This window comes from Panthera uncia (genome assembly GCF_023721935.1).
Source record: "Panthera uncia isolate 11264 chromosome A1 unlocalized genomic scaffold, Puncia_PCG_1.0 HiC_scaffold_17, whole genome shotgun sequence".
Taxonomy (NCBI): domain Eukaryota; kingdom Metazoa; phylum Chordata; class Mammalia; order Carnivora; family Felidae; genus Panthera; species Panthera uncia.
In genome coordinates, this window is record NW_026057577.1 from 52,710,794 (window position 1) to 52,734,887 (window position 24,094).

Below are 24,094 nucleotides of genomic sequence, written 5' to 3' on the forward strand. Positions count from 1 at the left end.
GATCAATGGAGTAGTAGTGGAGGATGAATGGAGTCAAAGCTGCTTTTTTAAGACCTTATTTTAAAATAATTTTAAACTTAGAGGAAAGTTGTGAGAATAATTTAGACAGTTCCCATGTACATACAGCTTACCTGGATTGACCGGTTGTTTACATTTTGCCACATGCTTTCCTCCCACTCCTACACACACATACACAATTATTTTTTTGATCATTTCAGAGTAGGCTTTACACATCTTGCACTTTTACCCCTTAAGTACTTTGATTTGTGGGTCTTAAGAGCTGGGATATTCTCTTCTAAAACCACATAATAGTTATCAAATTCTGGAAATTTAGGGTTTTTACAGTCTATATTACAGTTTTGTTGCTTGTCCCTATAAAATTCTTTATAACATTTTTTCCTCCAGTACAGGATCCAGCCCGTGGTTTTATGTTACATATAATTGTCTTTTTTAAACAGAGTTTTGGGTTTGTTTTTTTTTTTTTTAATGGAACTTGACCGTTTTATCCTCTTAACTACCCCTTGGTTAATTATTCTTTCTATGACTAATAAGTGGCAAGACAGGAGCTCAAAGTCAAGCAGAGGAACGCCAGGGTTTGCACTCTTAAGCTCTGTCTTAAAATGCCTCTCAAGTGATGCACAGAAAAATGTGAAATTCCCTGTTTGAAGTGGACAAATAAGTTAAAGATACAGATCAGAGGCAATGATCCTTATATTGAAAGAGTGATTGTAACTTTCTAGATCTGGATTATACTGTTTTAATGGTGGATCAAAGTTTAATATACCACCCCGATGAGCATTAGGACAGAGAGAAAAGCAAGAAAAGTGAAGATATTTAAACTTTGTATGTGAAAGTTATCAGACTTTGGTATAAATTATATGTTTTCAGAGTTCTTGGTGCTAATTGTTCAGAAAGGTAAAATAAAATGCTTGGATTAATTATTTTGTGATAGAGTTCAGGTGGCACTGTCTGGTTATAAACAGTTCTGATCTGTGTTTTAGAAAGAGTTTGTCTAAGATCATAAAATGCTACCTGTCAACCTTTATTAGAAAATATTATGAGACGTAATTTAGGGAAAGAGCATTAAACAGTGAATCATTGAAACCACAGGTGCTCCAGAACAGGAACTAGAATGCTCCATTGGCTTTTTAGTTGAATAATGCTTTTACATAGTTTCTGTTACAGTTTTAAGGAGATAATGGGTAAAAACTTGTGTGGGATAGAAACCCAAGTTATGGTGAAAATTTTTCTTTGGCATTTTCAATTAAAGTTTGTTCTTACTATTGAATGTGATTTCTGTAAGAAGTGACCTAAGCCTGACATGGGAACCCAAGTATTTGCTGAAAGAATCAAATGACATGTAACTTAGTAATCCCACAACTACATTTGAACAGTTGAGTTCAATACAAGTTTCCCTGAAGGCTTGGAGAATTTCAGTAGCAAGTATAAAGGAAAGAAGAAAGTCTGGCTTTTGTATGTGGAATATGACCAGACTGATTGTTTATAATCAACTAAATGTTTCCCTTCTAGAAGCTGAAAGGACCACAATCTTTAGTTGCTTTATAGGTGAGGAAATGAACGAAATGAGTAGAAGTGATTTGTACAGGTTCGTCCAGCCAGCTCTTCTTTCTGCAGAGAAGAACTGAGACAAACATGTCAGATCTCTACCACTCCTTTTTTTTCCTGATATTATTTTGGCTCTTCATGGCACAGAAGAGTTACAAGACCCATGGTCAGGGGCACCTAGGTGGCTCAGTCAGTTAAGCGTCTGACTTCAGCTGAGGTCATGATCTCACAGTTTGTGGGTTCAAGCCCTGCATCAGGCTCTGTGCTGACAGCTTAAAGCCTGGAGCCTGCTTTGGATTCTGTGTCTCCCTCTCTCTTTACCCCTTTCCTGTTCATGTTCTGTCTCTCTCAAAAATAAATTTTAAAAACGTTAAACAAACAAACAAAAACCATGGTCAGAGACAGTTTGTCCCCAAACACTGGAGTTAACAGTGGTTTTTTGTTAGCTCCAGAAAGGCTTTGGCTGTGATTCAAGTGTCTATCGCCCATCCTTCTCCTGACCTGACACTTTATCCTTCCATAGGTCAAGGATGAAATAGTGGAGAAACTGTAAAGGTTAGGAGGTTTTTCTGGACTCTTACTTCAGCGTAAATAGTAAGCTCAGATTCAAGAGTGTGGTATAGTCGTTTAAGGTCTGAGGTAGGAATTTGATGGGGAAGCTTAAAAGCCAGTAGAGAAATAAAATGCTGAAGCATAAAAAGGAAAAGACTGTAATAAAAATCCTAGCTTTACTTGCCCCTTACATCCTAGTGGGCTAGAGGCTTTTGTGTTGGTGTCAGTATTTGCTGATCAGGGACACAGGAGGCAATTTTTATTTATAAAACAGATTTGGTACAGTCATACTCCCATGAGATTCTAGTAGAGTTTCATTTGCTCAGCAGGCAGGACAAAATTGTGATCTCAGGTAAAAGTATCATTTTCTGAATTGTGGAAATACAAACTCCTGGCCATCTCAAATGTTTTGGGTCATGTTCCTCAAATGCCCCACCACACATTGAATTATTGAACTTGATAACATAAAGAAACCTTAGGAATTTTGTTTTTGTAGTTTCCAGCTATAAAACCCTGCATATATCAGTGGTTAGTAAATGTTGGTTTATTGATTTCATTTCTGGAGTTCCTTTCTTCTAGAATATGCATACTACTCCTGTAAGAATACATAATGAAGAGTTGACTGGAGATTGTGTATTTTATTAACTGTAAATAATAATATGGATTATTTGCTGTATGAAATTTTTTTAATTGTAATATCATTTCATGTGACTTAAAGATTTGGTTTCTGTGTACCTAACCCTACTCCAAGGAAATTATGTAGGAAAAGGTTTTTTTATAATAAATAATTTTTTTTTAAGAATCACTTTGGTGTAGGGGTGCCTGGGTGGGTCAGTCAGTTAAGCGCTTAGTCTGACTCTTGATTTATGAATTCATTTTAATGTTTATTTATTTATTTTGAGAGAGGACATGCACATAGGAAAGGGGGAGAGAAAGAGAATCCCAAGAAGGCTCCACGCTGTCAGCCCAGAACCAGACACTCAGCTCAATCTCACAGACTGAGGTAATGACCTGAGCCAAAATCAAGAGTCAAATGTTTAACTGACTGAGCCACCCAGGCATCCCATGAATTATTTTCTTAAAGAGTAAAATAGTATATGACACAAATGATTGAATAGCAAAGTAAAAAGTACTAGAACTCTAACCTTTATCAGTTTAGTATATGCTCAGTGACAAATTTATTTGTAGAATGTACTTATTTCCGCAGTTAGAATTTTCTTTTTTTTTAATTAAAAAAAATTTTTTTAACGTTTATTTATTTTTCAGAGAGACTGAGACAGAATGCGAGTGGGTTAGGGGCAGAGAGAGAGGGAGACTCAGAATCCAAAGCAGACTCCAGATACTGAGCTGTCAGCACAGAGCCTGACGCCGGGCTCAAACTCACAAGCTGTGAGATCATGACCTGAGCCGAAGTCGGACGCTCAACCAACTGAGTCAGTCACCCAGGAGCCCCTGCAATTGGAATTTTCCTGTCATACATTAGTAAATTTTGCTTGTAATATTTGTAGTTATGATTAGTGAGGGAATCTATAGAACTTACTGCCACAGAATTTTTAAGAATCATTGTAGAAGAATTATAGACCCTCTTTTCTGAGCTATATTTTAATTTGCTTTTGGCTTTTACATTTTCATGAGATTTTTTTCCTTCTAGTTCAGTATAAGGTTTAATCAAGCTATTCATTGATTTTTTTTTTAAGTGATATTTCTGGAATTATGTGCCAGTGTTTTGAAAAATTACGAAGTTGATGAGAGGTGATTGGAATTTTTTTTAAGGAGTTTCTAGGTCCAATGTGGGGCTTGAACTCACAACCCTGAGATCAAGTGTTGCATTCTCTACAGAGTAAGCCAGCCAGGCACCCTGAAACTTTTTTTATATTAAGCAAAATTTTGGTATTCTTGTTTTAAATTTTGTAGTAGTCTTACTTTTCTGTATATCTTTTCTTAGTATTTAAACAGTTAAAAAAGTCCTAATATTAATTTATCATAACATAAAAAATTTTCCACACATATAAGATATTTAAACTGTAATCAAATTAATTACAAATGTAGAAATCATAATAATTTCCATTATCTAGGTTAAAGTAAAATTTCCATTTTTTCTCTGAAACTAGGTGTCTGGGGTTATAAAACATCTTTGTTGGTATAATTCTTTTGCTTTGCAGAAGTTGAGTTTTTTTCCATTGATAATAAAGATTTTTTTCTTAATTTCCAATATCCTCTTTATATCATTGTGTCTACTCATTTTAAAGGCATAATCTGGGGGAAAGTTCTGCAAGTACATAAATTTTCTGTAACTGAAATTTAACCCTTTAAGTGCCACAACCTTTAAGCATTTTCACATAAAACTTTCTAAATTATATTTCACACGTTTTTGCCTTTTTAACAAGTAAAAAAGGTGTAATTTAAGCTCTTTGATGATTCTTTTTTTATTATGAATAGCAAGCACTGTATCATAATATGGTAACATTCCCTGGGATCTTTTGCCCTGTCCTATTTATGACTTCCAACACTTACACTTTTGGAGATCATTATTATTTATTTTCATTTTAAAGGTAATTTAACCACAGTAGTGAAATTTTTTTGAATAGAAAGGAAAAAAGGCTTATAATCTTAACCCTCTAATCTGCTGCTAGCTTTTCATTGTTTCCTTCTGGTCTTTTTCATTTAACAATTCTGACTTTATCTTATACATATGTTTTACTTATTTGTTATTGTTTTCTACATACAACTTTTGATTAGTTTCTTTACTTCCTAACCATAAACATTTTCCATGTCATTACAGAAATTAACTTTTTTTTTTAATGTTTATTTATTTTTGAAAGGGAGAGTGTGAGCAGGGGAGGGGCTGAGAGAGAGAGGGACAGAGGTTCCGAAGCAGTGCTCTGTGCTGACAGCAGTGAGCCTGATGTGAGGCGCGAATTCACTAATCGCGAGATCGTGACCTGAGCTGTATAGTTGGATGCTCAACTGACTTGAGCCACCCAGGTACCCCCTGGGATTACTTCTAATTCAACAATAAATATATGGGTAAACATTCAACTGTTCGGTTATTATGCAGTTATTAAAAAGATGACTGGGGCACCTGGGTGACTCAGTCAGTTGAGCGTCCAACTTCAGCTCAGGTCATCATCTTGCTGTTAGGGAGTTCGAGCCACATATCAGGGTCACTGCTGTCAGCACCGCTTTGGATCCTCTGTCCCCCTCTTTCTCTGCCCCTCCCTTGCTCACACATGCTCTCTTTCTCAAACATAAATAAACATTAAAAAATAAAAGAATCCCAGGATTAAATCTTTGGGAAACACTTTTTTTCCTTTATTTAAGATTCTTAGGATATAGCCTAAGAAGTATAATCATGAGGTCAAAGGTTATTAAAATGCACATGGCTCTTGATACAGGTTGCTGAGTTGATTTCCAATAGGTTATATTAGTTTACCTTCAATCTGTTGGAGGTGATTCATATCTTCAGCACCATAGGGTGTTATTGTTATAAAATTATCTTTGTTAATTAGTCTAAAATTTTTACTTCATTACATTTATTGATTATTAATAAGATTCAGTATTTTCCAGGGTTTGTTTATTACATTTTGTGAATTTTCTTTCATGTATTATCTGTTTCTTCTAAAACAGTTTTCCAGATAAATAATTAATATATTACTGTCTTGTTGCATCATCTCACTTTGTATTTCTCTAACATGGGAGGAGCTCCCTTTATATTTGCTCATATAAGACATGTGTTTATCTTCCATACTTGTAAATAGTGGTGCCTCTGGAAATGTTTAAGAGATATTGTAAGTTCTTTGACATGTGGACTGTCTTAGTCTTGGGAAGCCAGTGTTACCTGAAAGCTAACATCATAGTGAGGGTAAATTGCCACTATTCCTACATCTCTCACAGGTAGAAATATGAATGAAACAAATATGAAGCATTTTTTCCCTTGATGACAGCAGAAGCAGTGATTGCCATTGTTCAGAACCAAAATAGTATAATTTGGAATAGGCAAATTATAGGCAAGGGAAGGGTAGAAGTAGATGAATAAGGAATTCTGTGTCTGGAAAGAGGATGTACACCTGAACTGGCAGCTGGCTTTATTGGTTTTCTCTGTTTTCCTACTCAGTTTATTCTCCACCCATTTTGATATATTCATTATACTCAGTATCTCCCAGAGACTTCATGTCAGCTCTCAAATTTACTCTCGTTGTTCAATCTAAGGAAATTGATTTCCACGATAGTCATCAGCTTCACTATACCAACCCTACAGTTCCTAGAGAACTCCTTAAAAAGTTCAGTTCCTTCCACTTAAATACATTTTGGGAATAGTTTGTTATAATATAACATTTAATATATAATCATGTGATTACATCTGTAATATTTAATATTTCTATTATAATTAAGCTCTTTTGGTTCCAAGGAAGAGAAACTCATTCGGATTGTCTTAAGAGAAAGGGAAAGGTTTATTTTAAGTCATTTGTGGAAGTCGAAAACCATCAGAAAACACGACAGCTCCCAGGAGCAGTTACTTCTCACTCTGGTGGACCATGCAATCTTGCTCAGTGCGTCCCTCCTCCTCTGTGTGCTGTCCGTTCTCCTTTCTGCTCACTTAGAATTTCTGCCCCTTTATAATTTTGTCTTGGCATATGGAATCTAATGATGGCCACATCACTGACATTTTAGCTTCTTTGAGCACTGGTAAATGATCCTAGTGCTTTCTGTTCATATTTCTGAGAAAGGAAATCCACTTGATTGAGCTCACCTTTTTATGCCAGGATTCATCATATGGAAGGTCACGTACCCAATCTTGGTTTAATCAGTTGCATTTAGGAAATGCAAAGTGTCAACCTTGCCATTAGACCCAACACTTAGGCTTGGCCATGGACTATCCAGTTCCCTTTAGAGAAAGGGTTTGAGTTTACTGGTAGATACCTATCAGAAAATCGGTGTAGTATGCAAAAATGAAGGAGGAAAAGAACTTCATAATATAGAACTGAATGTTCTGTGTTTTTATTTATTTTATACTTTTTTTTTTTTTTTTTGAGAAAGAGGGAGCAAGTGAATGAGGGGCAGAGAGAGAATCTTATGTGAGAGAGATAGCGGGAGAGAAGCAGGGCTCACCCAAAGTGAGTCTCAAGCTCACCCTATGTGGGACTCAGACTCACGATCTCTGAGATCCTGACTCACGCCAAAGTCAGATGCTTAATGACTGAGCCACCCAGGTGCCCCTGTAACTATGTTTTTAAAAGTTGAAGTTAGGGGCGCCTGGGTGGCTCAGTCGGTTAAGCATCTGAATTCATCTCAGGTCATGATCTCATGGTCCGTGAGTTCGAGCCCCGTGTCAGGCTCTGTGCTGACAGCTCAGAGCCTGGAGCCTGTTTCAGATTCTGTGTCTCCCTCTTTCTCTCTCCTCCCCCACTCATGCTCTGTCTCTCTCTTCTCAAAAATAAATAAACGTTAAAAAAAATTTTTGTTGAAGTTAAATATTTTCCCTTAATTGAGCTGTAATGTTTCTAGGTCTTGATTTCCCCATTTTTGTAAATAAAAGGATTGGATATAATGTTTGCATTCTGAAAATGTTATGATTGCTATTCCCTAAGGACAGTTAAAGTTGATGAATTCCAATTTCATGGGATGAGGGGGATGGATGGTGATTAGGACATGCTACTCAGTTGGCCAATAACTCAGTATCTCTGTTTGCAAGAGGACAATAAGCTTTTTAACACAAGATTCACTTTTAAGGGTATATTCTTATAAACCAAACACTTTCTTAGTATGTATAGTAGATTAGCATTATTCTTTGTGTGTCCAGTATGATCTCAGATTCCCTTAGCTTCGCACATTTCATTCTAGATTTCTATATTCATTAATTTGTTTATGTCTCAATCTTGGTTGAGTCTCGCTATCACAGTAAGAGAAAAACAGACTTGAACACACAGAATATGTGCGACTGTTTTTTGTGCTAAATTGTTAGTCATATAGTACTATTTGTCATACAACATTTCTTGCTATTTTTTTCCATTTGTGAACTATCTCTATAGAATTTGTTTTGTGATATTCTTTTCCTCTGTCTTTTCATACTGCGAAGACTACCTTCAGTCAACTACTTAATTTTTGCCCTTATAAAATTTTTACAGATTGATTACATTCATGTCTGATTTAATATTCAACATTTGAGGGGCGCTGGGGTGGCTTAGTCAGTTAAGCGACCGGCTCTTGATACCAGCTTAAGTCATGATCTCACAGTTCGTGAGTTCGAGCCCTGCATCGGGCTCTGCACTCACAATGCAGATCCTGCTTGGGATTCTTCTTCCCTCTCTCCCCCTCCCCTGCTTGCACTCTCTCTGTCTCTCAAAATAAATAAGTAAATAAACTAGAAAAATATATATTTAGCACTTGATTTCTGATACTTTTATTTCTCCTTCAATATTTCTATTTTGATCTTTACTTCTTTAGACTCTCATTTAAGTGATTCAAGCAGCCCATTTTGTTGCATATTCTTTGATAATACAAAAATAATTTCATCTTTGGCGTGCCTGGCTGCCTTAATTGGTGAAGGATGCAACTCTTGACGTCAGGGTCATAAGTTCAAGCCCCACGTTGGGTGTAGAGATTACTTAAAAATAAAATCTTAAAAAAAATGTCATCTTCATCTTAATGGGTATTTGGTGGTACAAACTGCTGTCAGTAAATCTGTTTTACTGATAATTTTGGTGGGAGGTAAAGTGAGAAGGGAATGAACATTACCTACTATTGCAGCAGTTTCCATTCTCATTTAATCTTCTCTTCAACCCATTTCACAGAAAACTCAACTGTGGCTAAGAAAGTTAAGCTACTTTCCTAAAAAAGACAATGGGGAGGATTGGGATTTCAACCCCTGTGTGTAGGACTCTGGAACCCATGCTTCCTGAACTCTATCTTCCTGCTTACCAACAATAAATAGTGCAGAACAATATTCAGCATAGGAACAAAAATTGTAAAAATTTATCTCCTCTCATAAACTGTTTCTCCTGTCTCTGACTTCTCACACTTGAAATCTGAATGATATGTGCCCCTGTTACATGTGAGAAAGATTTCAATCTTTCAAGCTAATAATAATCAGCCTACCAACCACTTTTCTATTTTATTGGCTAAAGGACTCTGACCTTTTTCCACTTCAGCCCTTGCCAGTGAGCATACTGCTATGTTCCTTTTTCTGTTTACACTAGAAAATGTGAAATATTCAATCCACTCATTACCCCATAACGATCAGGGATCGTTCTAGACATGACTGAGAAATTCCTAGGGCCCTGTCACCTGAGAACTTTAGGAGCAATCTAACCACAATGAAACAATATACTTGTAGTTACCATAATGATCTGTAATGGTTGTCCTAATGTGCTCGCTCTAATTTTTCTAAAATTTATCAGCTTAGATTTCTATCAACTGTACAGTCAGTGTCTCACTTTATAAACACATAAGGTAGGGGCACTTGGGTGGCTCAGTCATTTGAGCATCTGACTCTTTGACTTTGAGTAGGGGAGGGGGTGAAGGGAGAAAGAGAATCTTAAGCAGGCTCCCACTCTGCTTGGAGCCTAACCCAGGGCTCATTCCCACGACCCTGGAATCATGACTCGAGCCAAAATCAAGAGTAAGACGGTCAACTGACTAAGCCACCCAGGCACCCCGAGCAATGTTATTATTTTTATTTACTTATTTATTTTTTAATTCACATCTAAGTTAGCATATGGTGCAACAGTGATTTCAGGAGTAGATTCTTTAATGCCCCTTACCCATTTAGCCCATCCCTCCTCCCAAAACCCCTTCAGTAACCCTCTGTTCTTCATATTTAAGAGTCTCTTAACCAAGCAATGTTATTTTAAAACAAGCTACTCTAGGGGCGCCTGGGTGGCTCAGTCGGTTGGGCGTCCGACTTCAGCTCAGGTCACGATCTCGCGGTCTGTGAGTTTGAGCCCCGCGTCGGGCTCTGAGCTGATGGCTCAGAGCCTGGAGCCTGCTTCCGATCCTGTGTCTCCCTCTCTCTCTGCCCCTCCCTCATTCATGCTCTGTCTCTCTCTGTCTCAAAAATAAATAAACGTTAAAAAAAAATTTTTTTTTAAATAATAAAATAAGACAAGCTACTCTTTTAATTATACTTACATATTTGTGAACCGTGAATTAAAGAAACAGTTTAGAGTGGAAGAAACATTGAAATAAGAATAGGAAGGCCTGCGTTCCAAACCAAAGTTGTTTTTGGGGGTGGGGGAACAGTGGTAAAACTTATTTCTTACTCTTATTTCTTATTCACTTATTTATTTTAAAAAACTTTTTTTAGGGGCATCTGGGTATCTTAGTCATTTATGTGTCTGACTCTTGGTTTTGGCTCAGGTCATAATCTCACAGTTGTGAGATTGAGCCCCATATCAGGTTCTGCTCTGTGCTGTTAGCACAGATCCTGCTTGGAATTTTCTCTCCCTCTCTGTCTCTCCCCTTTTCACACACTCACTCACTCTCTCTCTCTCAAAATAAATAAACTTAAAAAACATTTTTTTAGCTTTATTGAGATAAAATTGCCATATGACATTGCAGAAATTTAAGATGTACACATGATGATTTATGTATGTAAGATGAAATGATTACCACAGTAAGGTTAGTTAACATATCCATTATCTCATATGGTTGCAATTTATTTTTGTTATTATTATTTTGGTGAGAGCTTTTAAGATTTACTCTCTTAATAACTTTCAAATATAATAATACAGTATCGTTAACTGTAATCATTATGGTATACATTACGTCCTGGAACTTGATCAGCTTAGAAGTGGAAGTTTGTATCCTTTGACTATCTTCACTCATTTCCCCTCCCCCCTTTTACTTCTGGTAACCACCAGTTTGCTCTCTGTTTCTGTGAGTTTGGTGGATTTTTTTATTTCTCAATATGTGATACTATTTTTATATATACATATCTATATAGATATATATAGATATATACACACACATTTTATGTATGTATATATATAAATATATACACACATTTTATGTGTGTATATATTTATATATATATACATACACACACACACACACACACACACACACACACACACACACACAATGTGTATATACAGTTGACCTTTGAGTAGCATGGAGGTTAGTGGTGCTGACCACTGTGCACTCGCAAATCCACGTATAATTTTCGACTCCCTCAAAACTTAGTTATCAATTGCCTGCTGTTGACCAGAAGCCTTACAGATAACATAAAAAGTTGATTCACATATATTTTATATGTTAACATGTGTTACTTTATTCTTACAATAAAGTAAGCTAGAGGAAAGAAAATGTTATTAAGAAAATACACTTACACAGTACTTGTATCAAACAAATTTTTGCATCTAAGTGGACCCATACAGTTCAAACCCAACATGTTGTTCAAGGGTCCAGTATACATCACATTTCCTTTATCCATTTATCTGTTGATGGACATAAATTTATTTCCATGTCTTGACTATTGTAAATAATGCTGCAGTGAATACGAAGGCACAGATAACTCTTCGACATAGTGATTTTATTTCCTTCTGATAAATACCCAGAAGTGGAATTGCTAGATTATATGATAGTTCTATTTTTAAGTTTTTGAGGAGCCTCCATCCTGTTTTTCCATTCCCATCAATATGAGTTCCCTTTTCTCCACATCCTTGCCAGCTCTTGTTATCTCTATTCTTTTTGATAATTGCTATCCTAACAGGTTTGAGGTGTTAATGTTATTGTGGTTTTGGTTTGCATTTGTCTGATGATTAGTGATGTTGGGCATCTTTTCAGGTACCTGTTGGCCATCTGAATATCTTCTTTGGAAAACTGTTTATTCAGGTTCTTTGCCCCCTTTTTTTTTTCCAAATTATTTGGGCTCTTTGCTATTGAGATGTAGGAATTTCTTATATATTTTGGATATTAGGTCCTTATCAGATACATGGTTTGCAAAACTTTCTCCCATTCTGTAGGTTGCCTTTTCATTTTGATGATGGTCTCCTTTGCTGTGCAGAAGCTGTTCAGTTTGATGTAATCCCACTGTTTATTTTTGCTTTTGGTGCTTGAGCTTTTGGTGTCATACCCATGAAATCATTGCCAAGACTAATGCCAAGGGGATTTTTCCCTGTTTTTTTTTTTTTTTTTTTTTTAGGAGTTTTTTTTGTTTCAGGTCTTAATGTTCAAGTCTATGTTTAATCCTTTTCGAGTTAATTTTTGAGTGGTGTAAGGTAGGGGTCCACTTTCATTCTTTTGCATGTAAATATCCAGTTTTCCCAACACAAGAGAAGAGACTGTCTTTGCCCCATTGAGTATTCTTGACCACCTTGTCAAATATTACTTGACTGTACATGCATGAGTTTGTTTCTGGGCTCTCTATTCTGTTCCATAAGTCTGTGTGTCCATTTTTATGCCAGTTCCATACTGTTTTGATTGCTGTAGCTTTTTAGTATACTTCGAAATCAGGAAATATGGTAATTTTAGCTTTGTTCTTTCTTAGGATTGCTTTGGCTATTCAAAGTCTTCCGTGATTCCATATAAATTTTAGGATTCATTTTTCTTTTTCTGTAAAAAAAAAAAATGCCATTAGAATCTTGATAGGGATTACATTATCTCTGGATAACTTTGGGTAGTATAACATTTAAATAATATTAATCCTTCCTACCCATGAACATAGGATATCTTTCCATTTGTTTGTATCTTCTTTAATTTCTTTCATCAGTGTCTTACAGTTTTCTGGTGTACAGATCTTTCACCTCCTTGTTTGAGTTTATTTCCAATTATTTTATTCTTTTTGATGTTGTATATGGGATTATTTCTTCTTTCACATAATTTAGTGTTACTGTATAGAAATGCAACTGGTTTTTGTATGTTCATTTTGTACCCTGCAACTTTACTAAATTAGTTTTTTTGTAGAGTCTGTAGGATTTTCTATGTATAAGGTCATGTCATCTGTGAATAGAGACATGTCTGTTTTACTTCTTCCACTCTGATTTGGAGGCCTTTTCTTTTTTGTTGCCTGATTGCTTTGGCTAGGACTTCCAGTACTTCGTTGAATAGGAATGGTGAGAATGGGCACCATTATTTTGTTCCCATTTTAGAGGGAAGGTTGTCAGCCTTTCACCACTGAGTGTGATATTACCTATGGGTTTGTCATACTTGGTCTTTAGTATGTTGAGGTATGTTCCTTATATACTAAATATGTTGAGAATTATCATGAATGGAAATAGAATTTTGTTAAATGTTTTCTCCACATCTCTTGAAATCATATTATTTGTATCTTTCATTCTATTAATATGATATATCACATTGATTGATTTGTGTATGTTGAATTGTTCTTGCATCCCAGAGACTAAACCCACTTGATCAAGGTGTATGATTTTTTTAATATGCTGTTGAATTCATTGTGCCAGTGATTTATTGAGAATGTTACATTTATATTAATGGCCTGTAGTTTTCTTCTAGTGTCCTTATGTGACTTCACTATCAGAGAAATGCCTTATTAAATGAGTTTGGACGTGTTCCCCTCTCTTCAGTTTTTTGTAAGAGTTTGAGAAGAATTGATGTTAATTTTTCTTTAAATGTTTGGTAGAATTCACTAGTGAAACCATCTGGTCCTAAGCTTTTCTTTATTGGGATTTAACTTGATTCAGGCTCCTTATTATTATTGGTCTCTTCAGATTTTCTTTCTTCATGATTCAATTTTGGTAGGTTTTATGTTTCTAAGAATTTATCCATTTCTTCTAGGTTGTCCAATTTGTTGGCGTATAATTGTTCATAGTAGTCTTTTATGATCTGTTGTATTTCTGTAGTATCAGTTGTAATAGCTCCTCTTTGATTTATAATTTATTTGGTTCCTGTCTTTTTTTTCTTGGTCTAGTTAAGGGTTTGTCAATTTTATCTTTCCATAGAATCAACACTTAGTTTTGTTGATCTTTTCTATTGTTTTCTTAATCTGTATTCCATTTATTTCTACGCTACTCTTTATTATTCTTTCCTTCCTTTTTCTAACTTTGGTCTACTTTGTTCTTCTCTTTGTAGTTCCTTCAAGTGTAAAGTTACGTTGTTTGGTATATTTCTTTTTTTGAGATATATATTTGCCTATGTCTAAACTTTTAGAACTGCTTTTGCTGCATTTTCTAATGTTTGGTATGTTGGATTTCCCTTTTCATTTGTCTTAAGATATTTTTTATTTCTCTTTTGCTTCTTTGATCCATTGGTTGTTCAGAAGTGTGTTGTTTAATTTCCATGTACTTGTGAATTTTCCATCTTTCTTCCTGTTACTGATTTCTAATTTCACCATTGTGATCAGAAAAGATACCTGATATAATTTCTATTTCAAATTTATTGAAACTGTTTCATTGTCTAACATATGATCTACTGTAGAAAGTGTTATATGTGCTTTTGAGAAGAATATGTATTCTGCCTCTGTTGGATGGAATGTTTGTTAGGTCCATTTGCTTTATAGTGTTGTTCAAGTCCACTGCTTCCTTATTGATTTTCTGTCTGGATGATCTATCCATTGTTGAGAGTGGGATATTACAATCCCCAACTATTATTGTATTGCTGTTTACTTCTCCTTTTAGTTCTGTTAATATTTACATTATATAGGTGCTTTGATAGTGGATGCATAAATATTTACAATTAATGTATAAACTCTTGATTGACTTTTTTATATTACCATAATGAAGTTATTTGTTTAGAGCATTTTTAGTTTAAAATCTGTTGTGTTGGGGTGCCTAGGTGGCTCATTCGGTTAAGCATCCAACTCTTGGTTTTGGCTCAGGTCATGATCCCACGGTTCCAGGAGTTTGAGCCCTGTATCGGGCTCTGCTGATGCCTGCTTGGGATTCTCATTCTCTGCCTCCCTCCCTCTCTTTTTCTCTCTCTCTCAAAATAAAGAAATAAACCTTAAAAAAATAAAAATTAAGAAATAAAATCTATTGTGTCTAAGTACTGCTGCCCTGCTTTATTTTGGTTACCATTTGCTTGAAACACCTTTTTCTATCTCTTCAGTCTCTGTATGTGTGTGTTCTTAAAGCTAAAATAAATCTGTTGTATGCAGCATACTGTTGGATCTTGTTTTTTTAATACATTCTCCCATTTTTTTTGTCTTTTGATTAGAGAATGTAATCCATTTAAAGTAATTACTGATAGGTAAGGACATATTGCTGTCATTTTGATAATTGTTTTTTGACTGGTTTGTAGAGTCTTTGTTTCTTCCTATCTTCTTATGTGAGCTGATGACTTTTTGTAGTAGTATGCTTTAATTCCTTTTTCATAATCTCAGATTTTTCCTCTGTGGTGACCATGAGGCTTACATACAATATCTTATATTTATAACATCCTATTTTAAGCTGATGAAAATGATGTGACCAGAAGTTAAGCATATGGGAAATATTACTGCTATCAGTCTTTTATTTGATTAAAAATAAAAAGTTTAGGGGCACCTGGGTGGCTTAGTCAGTTAAACGTCTAACTTTGGCTCAGGTCATGATCTCACAGTTTTTGAGTTCAAGCCCGTGTTGGGCTCTGCACCGACAGCTCAGAGCCTCGAGGCAGCTTCGGATTCTGTGTCTCCCTCTCTCTCTCTGCCCCTCCCCTGCTTGTGCGCCCTCTCTCTCTCTCAAAAATAATAAACCTTTTTTTTTTTTTAACGTTTATTTATTTTTGAGACAGAGAGAGACAGAGAGAGACAGAGCATGAATGGGGGAGGGTCAGAGAGAGAGGGAGACACAGAATCGGAAGCAGGCTCCAGGCTCTGAGCTGTCAGCACAGAGCCCGACGCGGGGCTCGAACTCACGGACCATGAGATCATGACCTGAGCCGAAGTCGGACGCTTAACCGACCAAGCCACCCAGGCGCCCCCCTTTTTTTTTTTTTAATAAAAAGTTTAAACCCTCTGGGCCACCTGGCTTGCTCAGTTGGAAGAGTATGCGACTCTTGATCTCAGGATCATGAGCTCGAGCCCCATGTTGGGTGTAGAGATTACTTAATTAAATAAAACTTGAAAGAAAGAAAGAAAAGTTTAAACCCTGAAAAGGAAGGTGCAGTTATCACACTTGCACTGAAGAAAGTAAACACTAATCAAGAGAGTTGTTGAATTTTGGTGATGCTTAAAATAGAGAGGAGAAGAGAAATCTATCCAGGAATTGTGTTAATGGTTAGTCACATACTCTTGAAAGTAGCAGAAAGAGAATAATATGACAGACAGCATGGTTCAGTGCACAGGCTCTGGAGTCAGGTACATCTGGGCTTGGGTCCTGCCTTTGTTCATTGTGACCTCGAACACTTGATTTAAGCCTGTTCTTCTTCTATAAAATGGAGATGATAATAGTCCCTATTCATGAAATTAAATGAGATCATGCATTTAAGGCACTTAGTAAATAACTGCCATATAGAAGTGCTCCATAAATGATAACAGGGTTGCTGTTATTGCTAGGCACAGTACAGATTTTGAAAATACACAGATTTGGTTTTGAGTGCCTATATCTGCCACATATTGGCCAGGCAAGTACTTAACCTCTCCCAACCTCGGTTAATATAAAATGGAGTTAGTATCTACCTCATAGTGCTGCTGTGCATATTAAATGAGCAGAAGTATATAGGAAGTACCTAGTTGTAGATTGGATTGGGTTTTGGGATCAAGTTTTCCTTATTACCACCTGCTTACTGTGATACTAGACTTTTTTTTTTTAATATTTGTAAACTTTAGCATTTGAGTCAGATGTCTAGTCGTCTTTAAAGGTCTTCTTGAGGGGCGCCTGGGTGGCTCAGTTGTTTGAGCATTCAACTTTGGCTCAGGTCATGATCTCACAGTTCATGGGTTTGAGCCCCGTGTAGGGCTCTGTGCTGACAGCTCAGAGCCTGGAGCCTGCTTCAGAATCTGTGCCTCCCTCCCTCTCTCTCTCTCTAGCCCCTCCCCTGCTTGCGCGTGCTCGCTTGCTCATGCGCATGTGCGCGCGCTCTCTCTCTCTCTCTCTCTCTCTCTCTCTCTCTCTCTCTCTCAAATGTAAATTAACATTTAAAAAAATGAATAAAGGTCTTGAAAGGGCACTCTAAGAATATATTTAAGTTTTCCTTAGTGCCCATTTTCCATTGTCCTTTGTTATTTCTTATTAATCTTTTCAGTTTTTAGATGACAATACTTTGTGCTTGAGGATTATAATTTTAACTTGTTTTTTTTAAAGATTTTTTTCTGGTTTATTTTTAAGAGAGAGAGAGAGAGAGAACACAACCAGGGGAGGGGCAGAGAGAGAGACAGAATCTGAAGCAGGCTCCAGGCTCTGAGCTGTCAGCACACAGCCTGACATGGGGCTCAAACTCACTAACCATGAGATTATGACCTGAGCCGAAGTTGGACACTTAATCGACTGAGCCACCAGGTGCCCCAATATAATTTTCCCTTCTTAGCATAATTCTTCAGAGTGGTAAACTAGATCATTCACCCTAATCAATCAATCAAGGATGATTTAAAACCAGCTCAATGCCTTCCACCTTGTAACAGCAGAGGGTCCATAAGCTGTGGTCCCTACCCTTCCATCTGTTTGAGCTCCTTTCTAGTAGCTTGGGCTGAACAGTTGGGTTTTGCTTTTTCCGCTTTTCTTTCTTGAGACTTAATCTCTGATTACTTTATAAATCTCTTAAAGGACTTTCTAGTTTCACTGATAGCTATAATTTAACAAGCCTGTTGACATTTTGATTCTTTGACATTAAAAGGCTTCATTTTTTAAGTTATTATTAATCGACTGCCTTTAGACTTTGTCTTTTTTCCTTTCATACCTGAGCTTTGATTCAATTTCTCATAAAAGTTTTATTAAGTAACTTTAAAAGAAATAGGAGGATCTTTTTCGCCTTTTGGATTATCTCTGATTTTTTTCTTCCTTGTTCATCCTAGCATCTTTTTGTAAAAAGCCAGTGTAAGAGACATTTTCTTTGGAAGTCTACAAATCTGATTCACATTCAGCAAATAACTTAAGCTGTATTTTGTTTTATTTGTTGGTCAAATGAAGATAATACTTGCCAACTAGTTCCTGTAAAGGGATGTTCTAAAGATTAGATTTAGGATGTTTTGAACTCACGTACTCAGTGCTATTGAAATATCTCATTTTTATTATATGTTCGTAATATACATACTGCTATATTTACTGTTTTATTTATTTTACAATAGTGAAATAGGATTTTTTAAATTTGTTTTGAGTGAGAGAGTGTGGGGGAGAGGGAGAGAGGGAGGGAGAAAGAATCCCAAGCAGTTTCCATGCTGTCATTGTGGAGCTCATCATAGGGTTCGATCCCACGAGCTGTGAGATCATGACCTGAGCCAAAACCAAGAGTCAGATGCCTAACAGACTGATTAACCCAGGTGTCCCAGTGAAATGTGATTTAAAATTTTGTCTTTTACCTCACTACAAAGGTATCAAATACTTGTCATTCTTTTAGAATACAAATGGTTCTATTTATGGTTAGTTTCCTAGTTTACAGAAATTGATGAGTTTTTTTAGAAAGACAGTAATATCAGGTGCTTAGAGACTGGACTCTAGAGCTAGATTAGTTGGGTTTGAATGAGGGATTCATTTATTATGTAAGTAACCTTGGGCAAGTAACTTCTGTGTGCCTCAATTTACTGATCTGCAAAATATAGGTAATATTAATACATAATAAAGTTCTGAGGAATAAATTAGTTGGCATATGTAAGTGCTTAGGGCACTGCCTAGTACTCAAAAACATTAGCTGTTGCTATTATTGACAAAATAATAGATGTATTTATGCCTTTACTATTTAGCCAGATTTTTTGGTAGTATTTTTGGTAGTGAAATATGGCAGACTTTCCCCTAACAAACTGGAACTCCATTTTAAATGCAGATTGGACAGTTAGGTCTTCTGTGGCTCCTGCCCCTTCCAGGGATTTCCCACATAGCAGTCTGATGGGTTTTATACATAAGTTATTTTTGGTCTGAAAATATTATGCTTACTGTGAAAATAAACAATCCTGAACAGCAGAAGATTAACCTCTCCTTCCTCATGTCTACTTCCTAGGAAGAGTAATTATTTTCCATATTTTTATTTGGTTTTGCCATCTATTAATTTATAACCCCCCTCACAAGCTCTCTATTAGCTTCAGGATGAATTCCAACTCTTACCTTGGTCTGTGAGGTCCTCCTAGCCCCTGCCCTCCTCTCATTTTTACTTTTTGGTAATTCCTGTTAGATTCTCAGGTAAAAAGTCACTTCCTCAAGGAGGTTCAGCTTAATGTCCCCACAGCCCCTATACTTTCTCTACCATAGTGCTGTCCGGTGGGGCGAGGGGGAGGGGTCCTAGAATTTGGGAGGTGCTTTTGGTATTTAGTGGGTAGGGCAGAGAGATTTTAGATGTTCATCATTAAGAATTGTCTTAAACCCTGAACGACTTTTGAATGCTCCACTACATAGTCACATAGGGGAAAAAAATACCAGCCTAAAACCTCATATAATTTTACATATGCACGTGGAATTTTTTGCAGGATTTTAATTAAATATTGAGGTTTCTGGGAATAAAACTTTTATTACTGAAGGAAGAGTATACCTTGTTTCGTTTGGAATTGTTCACTATTTGGGGAAATCATGTCAATGTTAGCAACATTTACCACATTCATAGTAATTCATCATGTCGGTGGAAACATCTGGCTACTCAGTAAATATTTTTTTGAATGTAATTGAAATTAGGAGGAAAAAAAGCTCTGAACCAAAGGGGGGTAAAGCGCTTTTCTCTTTCCTGGCAGAATATATTTGTGTTCCTCTCTCTTCCTATTGTACTTTATTCATATGCTGCATTCATAGACCACACATCTGTCTCTCTCACTAAATGAGAGCGTGGGGGAGCAAGAACAATATTTTACTTACTTTTGAACCTTCATTGCTCATTGAGCACATGGTAGTTACTCACCTTAATATTCAGTTGAATTAATGGCAACAGCAATAGTATTTGTTCAACAAATATTTATTGACTCAGACTCTTCTGGGCAAAGAGGGCAAAAACACACTGTCCCTCTTCTCAAGGAACACATGATCTATTGCTAAGACAGCCCTGGAAATAATTATAATATGATAGTTTCTGAAATGGAAATAGCTATAAACTTTGGATCTCTAATGAAAAAAACCACTTAAGTCTTGTTCGGGAGGTCCTAGAATAATATCATGGAAGAGAAATAGTATCCAGTATCAAGCATAGTGCCAAGGAAGACGCTCAGTAGATATTTAGGAATTGAATAGATGAGCATAGCTCTGAAGAATGAGAAGGAGTTTGCCAAATGGCCAAATGTAAAGAGGACGTTCCAGTCAGGAAATCCCTATTCAAAGGCTCAGAGGTATGAGAGGCTCAGTTGGTGTTGGTGGAGAGTAAAGTTTGAGGTTAAGTCATAAGAGATAAAGCTGTCTGTTGAGGTGATGGACCAGATCATGAAACCAGATCCATTCAAAAGAAGTTAGATTTTATCTTGCAGGCAGTAGAACACCTTTGGTGTGACAATTAAAACTTCTATATTTCAAATCATACCATATGCCAGGCAGGTACATACAGTCCTATCACAGAGTTGATATATTCTCATTTTAGAGTTGACAAACTAAAGCTCAGAGAGATTAATTAACTTGTCCAGGTTTTTACAGCTACTAAATGGAAGAACTAGGATTTAAACTTAGGTTGGTTGAGTCCAGACTTCCCATCTGCTTTTTAAACTATAGTTTACAGCCCCTCCAGCAGAGAAGAAACTAGATTTATTATTACTTTTTTCAACCAGTCTCTTTACCTCGCATGATTCTCAACTCTAGCAAATTCAAAATTTTTTAAAAAATTCTTTTATGTTTATTTAGTTTTTGAGAGAGACAGAGCACGAGTGGTGGAGGGGCAGAGAGAGGGGGAGACACAGAATCGGAAACAGGGTCCAGGCTCTGAGCTGTCAGCACAGAGCCCGACACAGGGCTCGAACTCAAAGACAGAAGACCATGACCTGAGCTGATGTCGGATGCTCAACTGACTGAGCCACCCAGGCACCCTGCAAATTCAAAATTTTTATGTACATTTAAGTTCTTAACAGTTTGGGACTCTTTGGTTTTCTGAAGACCCCAAATAGTATCTTACAGTAACTTAGTATTCTTAGTAACTTTGTATTCTGGTCCATCTTCTGTCTAGCTAGTTCAGATAACTGTCTTGGCTAATGAAATGCCTTTGGTTGGGGGTGGGGGGGGCGGTTTCACCATGGAATGTTGTGGACTAATCAGCATGATTTGCATACTCTAAAAGAGAAACATTTGAAGTATTACTTCCCTTTTTTGAAACAGTTATATCCCAGTCTTCAACATGCAAATACAATAGTAATTACTTCAGGAAAATCCAGTGTTCATCTTGATATTGTTTATTACAGATGTAGTTTACTATTTAAATAAATGATTTCTGCCTCAGAATTCTGGTGTCCTTGGTTAGCTTAAAGTACTTTAGACGTTACCTAAATAACCCTGCGATCCCTCTGGCTACCCTAGCAGAAGACTCTTGCTAATTTTAACGTTTGTTTATTCTTGAGACAGAGAGAGACAGAGCATGAACGGGGGAGGGTCAGAGAGAGGGAGACACAGAATCTGAAACAGGCTCCAGGCTCTGAGCTGTCAGCACAGAGCCCGACGCGGGGCTCGAACTCTTGGACCGTGAGATCATGACCTGAGCCGAAGTCTCATGGACTGTGAGATCATGACCTGAGCCGAAGTCTGCCGCTCAACCGACTGAGCCACCCAGGAGCCCCAGACTCTTGCTAATTTTAATGGCTATTAAAATGTGTAAGTTCTGCAGATACAGGTGGTGATTGTTGCACAACAATGAGAATGTACTTATCGCCATTAAACTGTATATTTAAAATGGTTAAAACACCACATTTTATGTTACATGTTTATTTTACCACAGTAACAAAAATGTGGTATAGAAGTTCAAAATACTTGTTTCCAATAATTTGATTAAGTTGTGAGGGAACAGTTTCTCTTCATTATACCTATCCCATCCTCATGGGTGGATCAAATTAAATGTTTTAAATACTAAACTGTTTGAGAAGAAAAAGAATTCTACTTATTTGGGTGCAGGAATAAAGATGGAAGCATGATAATGATCTTATGGGGGCTCTTATCCCCAGGATGGATGTAATGAAGATGCCTTTCCAACCTGGCTGCTATTGGCCCTGACTTCACTTTATTCAAAAGGGCAGCTAGGGAGTTAAGTAGGCTATCCAAATGTCACTTCCACTGGTGAGATGTGCATGGTTACAGCTCCCATTTATAACTGAAGTCCAAATTTTTAGGTTCCCTCCCTTTAACTTTCCCCTGCCCCCTACCCTAATATTAGTAGCAATTAAGTTTTCACCCATTAGATTCACAAAAATGAAAAGAATGTGCTGGTGGAGATGTGGGAAACATTCGTATTCTTTGTGAGTGTGAATTGCATAACTGTTTTTAGAAAGTAATGTGGTAATAACTGTTAGAAATTTTTAAATGCGCATACTTTTGGCCTAATAATCCCACTGGGGTGCCACTACTGTGTAGAGACATTAATACAAGAATGTTTTTTTGTGTGTTCAAAAAAAAAAAAAAAAAAGCATCAGCATCCTGGAAGCCAATCAAGAAGTGGTTGAACAAATTATGATCTATTCATTCTAAATACCTATGTGCATCTATTAAAAAGTGCCTTAAATATATATATATATATATAGGCCTGGAATGATGGTATATTATGTGTTTAAAAGTTGTAGCATTAATAAAGTGTAGTATGTAGTATGCTTTTAAAACAAAACCAGAATGATGGGAGCGCCTGGGTGGCTCAGTGGGTTAAGCTTCCGACTTCTGCTCACGTCATGATCTCCCAGTCCGTGAGTTCAAGCCCTGCATCCAGCTCTGTGCTGACAGCTCAGAACCTGGAGCCTACTTTGGATTCTGTGTCCCCGTCTCTCTCTGCCCCTCCCCTGCTCTCACTCTGTCTTTCTCTCTCAAAAATAAATAAATGTTAAAAAAAATTAAAAAACAAAACCAGAACTATATGCATGTTTGAGAATACAGAAAGGTGTAGCAGGATTAATATCATACTTAATACTGATTCTGTTGTGGACATAAGCTTGGAGGTAGGATTGAACTAACTTTATGTGTACAACCATATTGTTTGATTTCTTGTCATTTTTGTAATTGTTAACAAGTTTCTGAAGTAAAAAGAAGAGGGAAGGAGAGATTTGTATGATAGAAATTATAATAGGAATTACTTTGGATGACTTGGGATGGGTACAATGGAAACCTTGGTACTGGTAATGATCATAATGTATTTTGATGTGAGCATTGGTTACACAGGCGTCTTCAGTTTGTAAAACTCCCATTTAGTTGTATGCCTATGATTTGTACAGGTTATGTGTATTTGAAAGTGTATTAAAATTGTGGCACAGCAATACAAGGGAGTACTATCATGTTTTTAAAAAATACTTTCAATAAATATTTAATATATGAAGTTGGGCAAGAAACAGCAATCCCATTATAAAATATAAAGTACATATAAGCACACAGAATAAAGACTGGAATAAAAACATTATAATATTAATAGATATGTTTAGATGATCGTTGTGGGCGGGGGAGGTTTGTTTTAAGTAAGAACAGTTTTTTGCATTGGGTCATTTAGGAAGTCCATAGGAGATGGTGAGCAAGCCACATTACAGGATATTAACCAGAAAATAAGGGTGAAGGGGAGAGGAAAGGTTTAAAAAGAAAGGAAAAAAAGGAAGAAGGAAAGAAAAACAGTGCTAACTAGAGACCTACAGTAAGGTCAGGTAATTTTAACCCCTACTAGGGAGGGAGTAATTTCAGTTGTCAACCATCATGTAGTAGTAAAGCCTTATGAAAAATTCAGCATACTCAGTTTGATTTTTACAAATAATTTATGCTTGATACTTTTTTGTTTTTGTCTAAGCATTTAGTTTTAATGAAACTGTGTCACTGATATA

The 24,094-nt window shown here is 36.5% G+C and overlaps 1 protein-coding gene across 5 annotated transcripts in view; it reads left to right on the forward strand.

Annotated features, from left to right (window-relative positions):
• Positions 1 to 24,094, forward strand: part of TNPO1 (transportin 1) — a 93,587-nt gene that overhangs the window by 12,035 nt on the left and 57,458 nt on the right. Inside the window, exon 1 of one of the 5 annotated variants that reach the window (XM_049649619.1) lies at positions 2,932 to 3,121. The exons of the other annotated variants lie outside the window; for them this stretch is intronic. The gene's annotated coding sequence lies outside the window, so the exon portion shown is untranslated. Of the gene's footprint in view, positions 1 to 2,931; positions 3,122 to 24,094 lie in introns of those variants that run through there. 5 annotated transcript variants of the gene reach the window in all.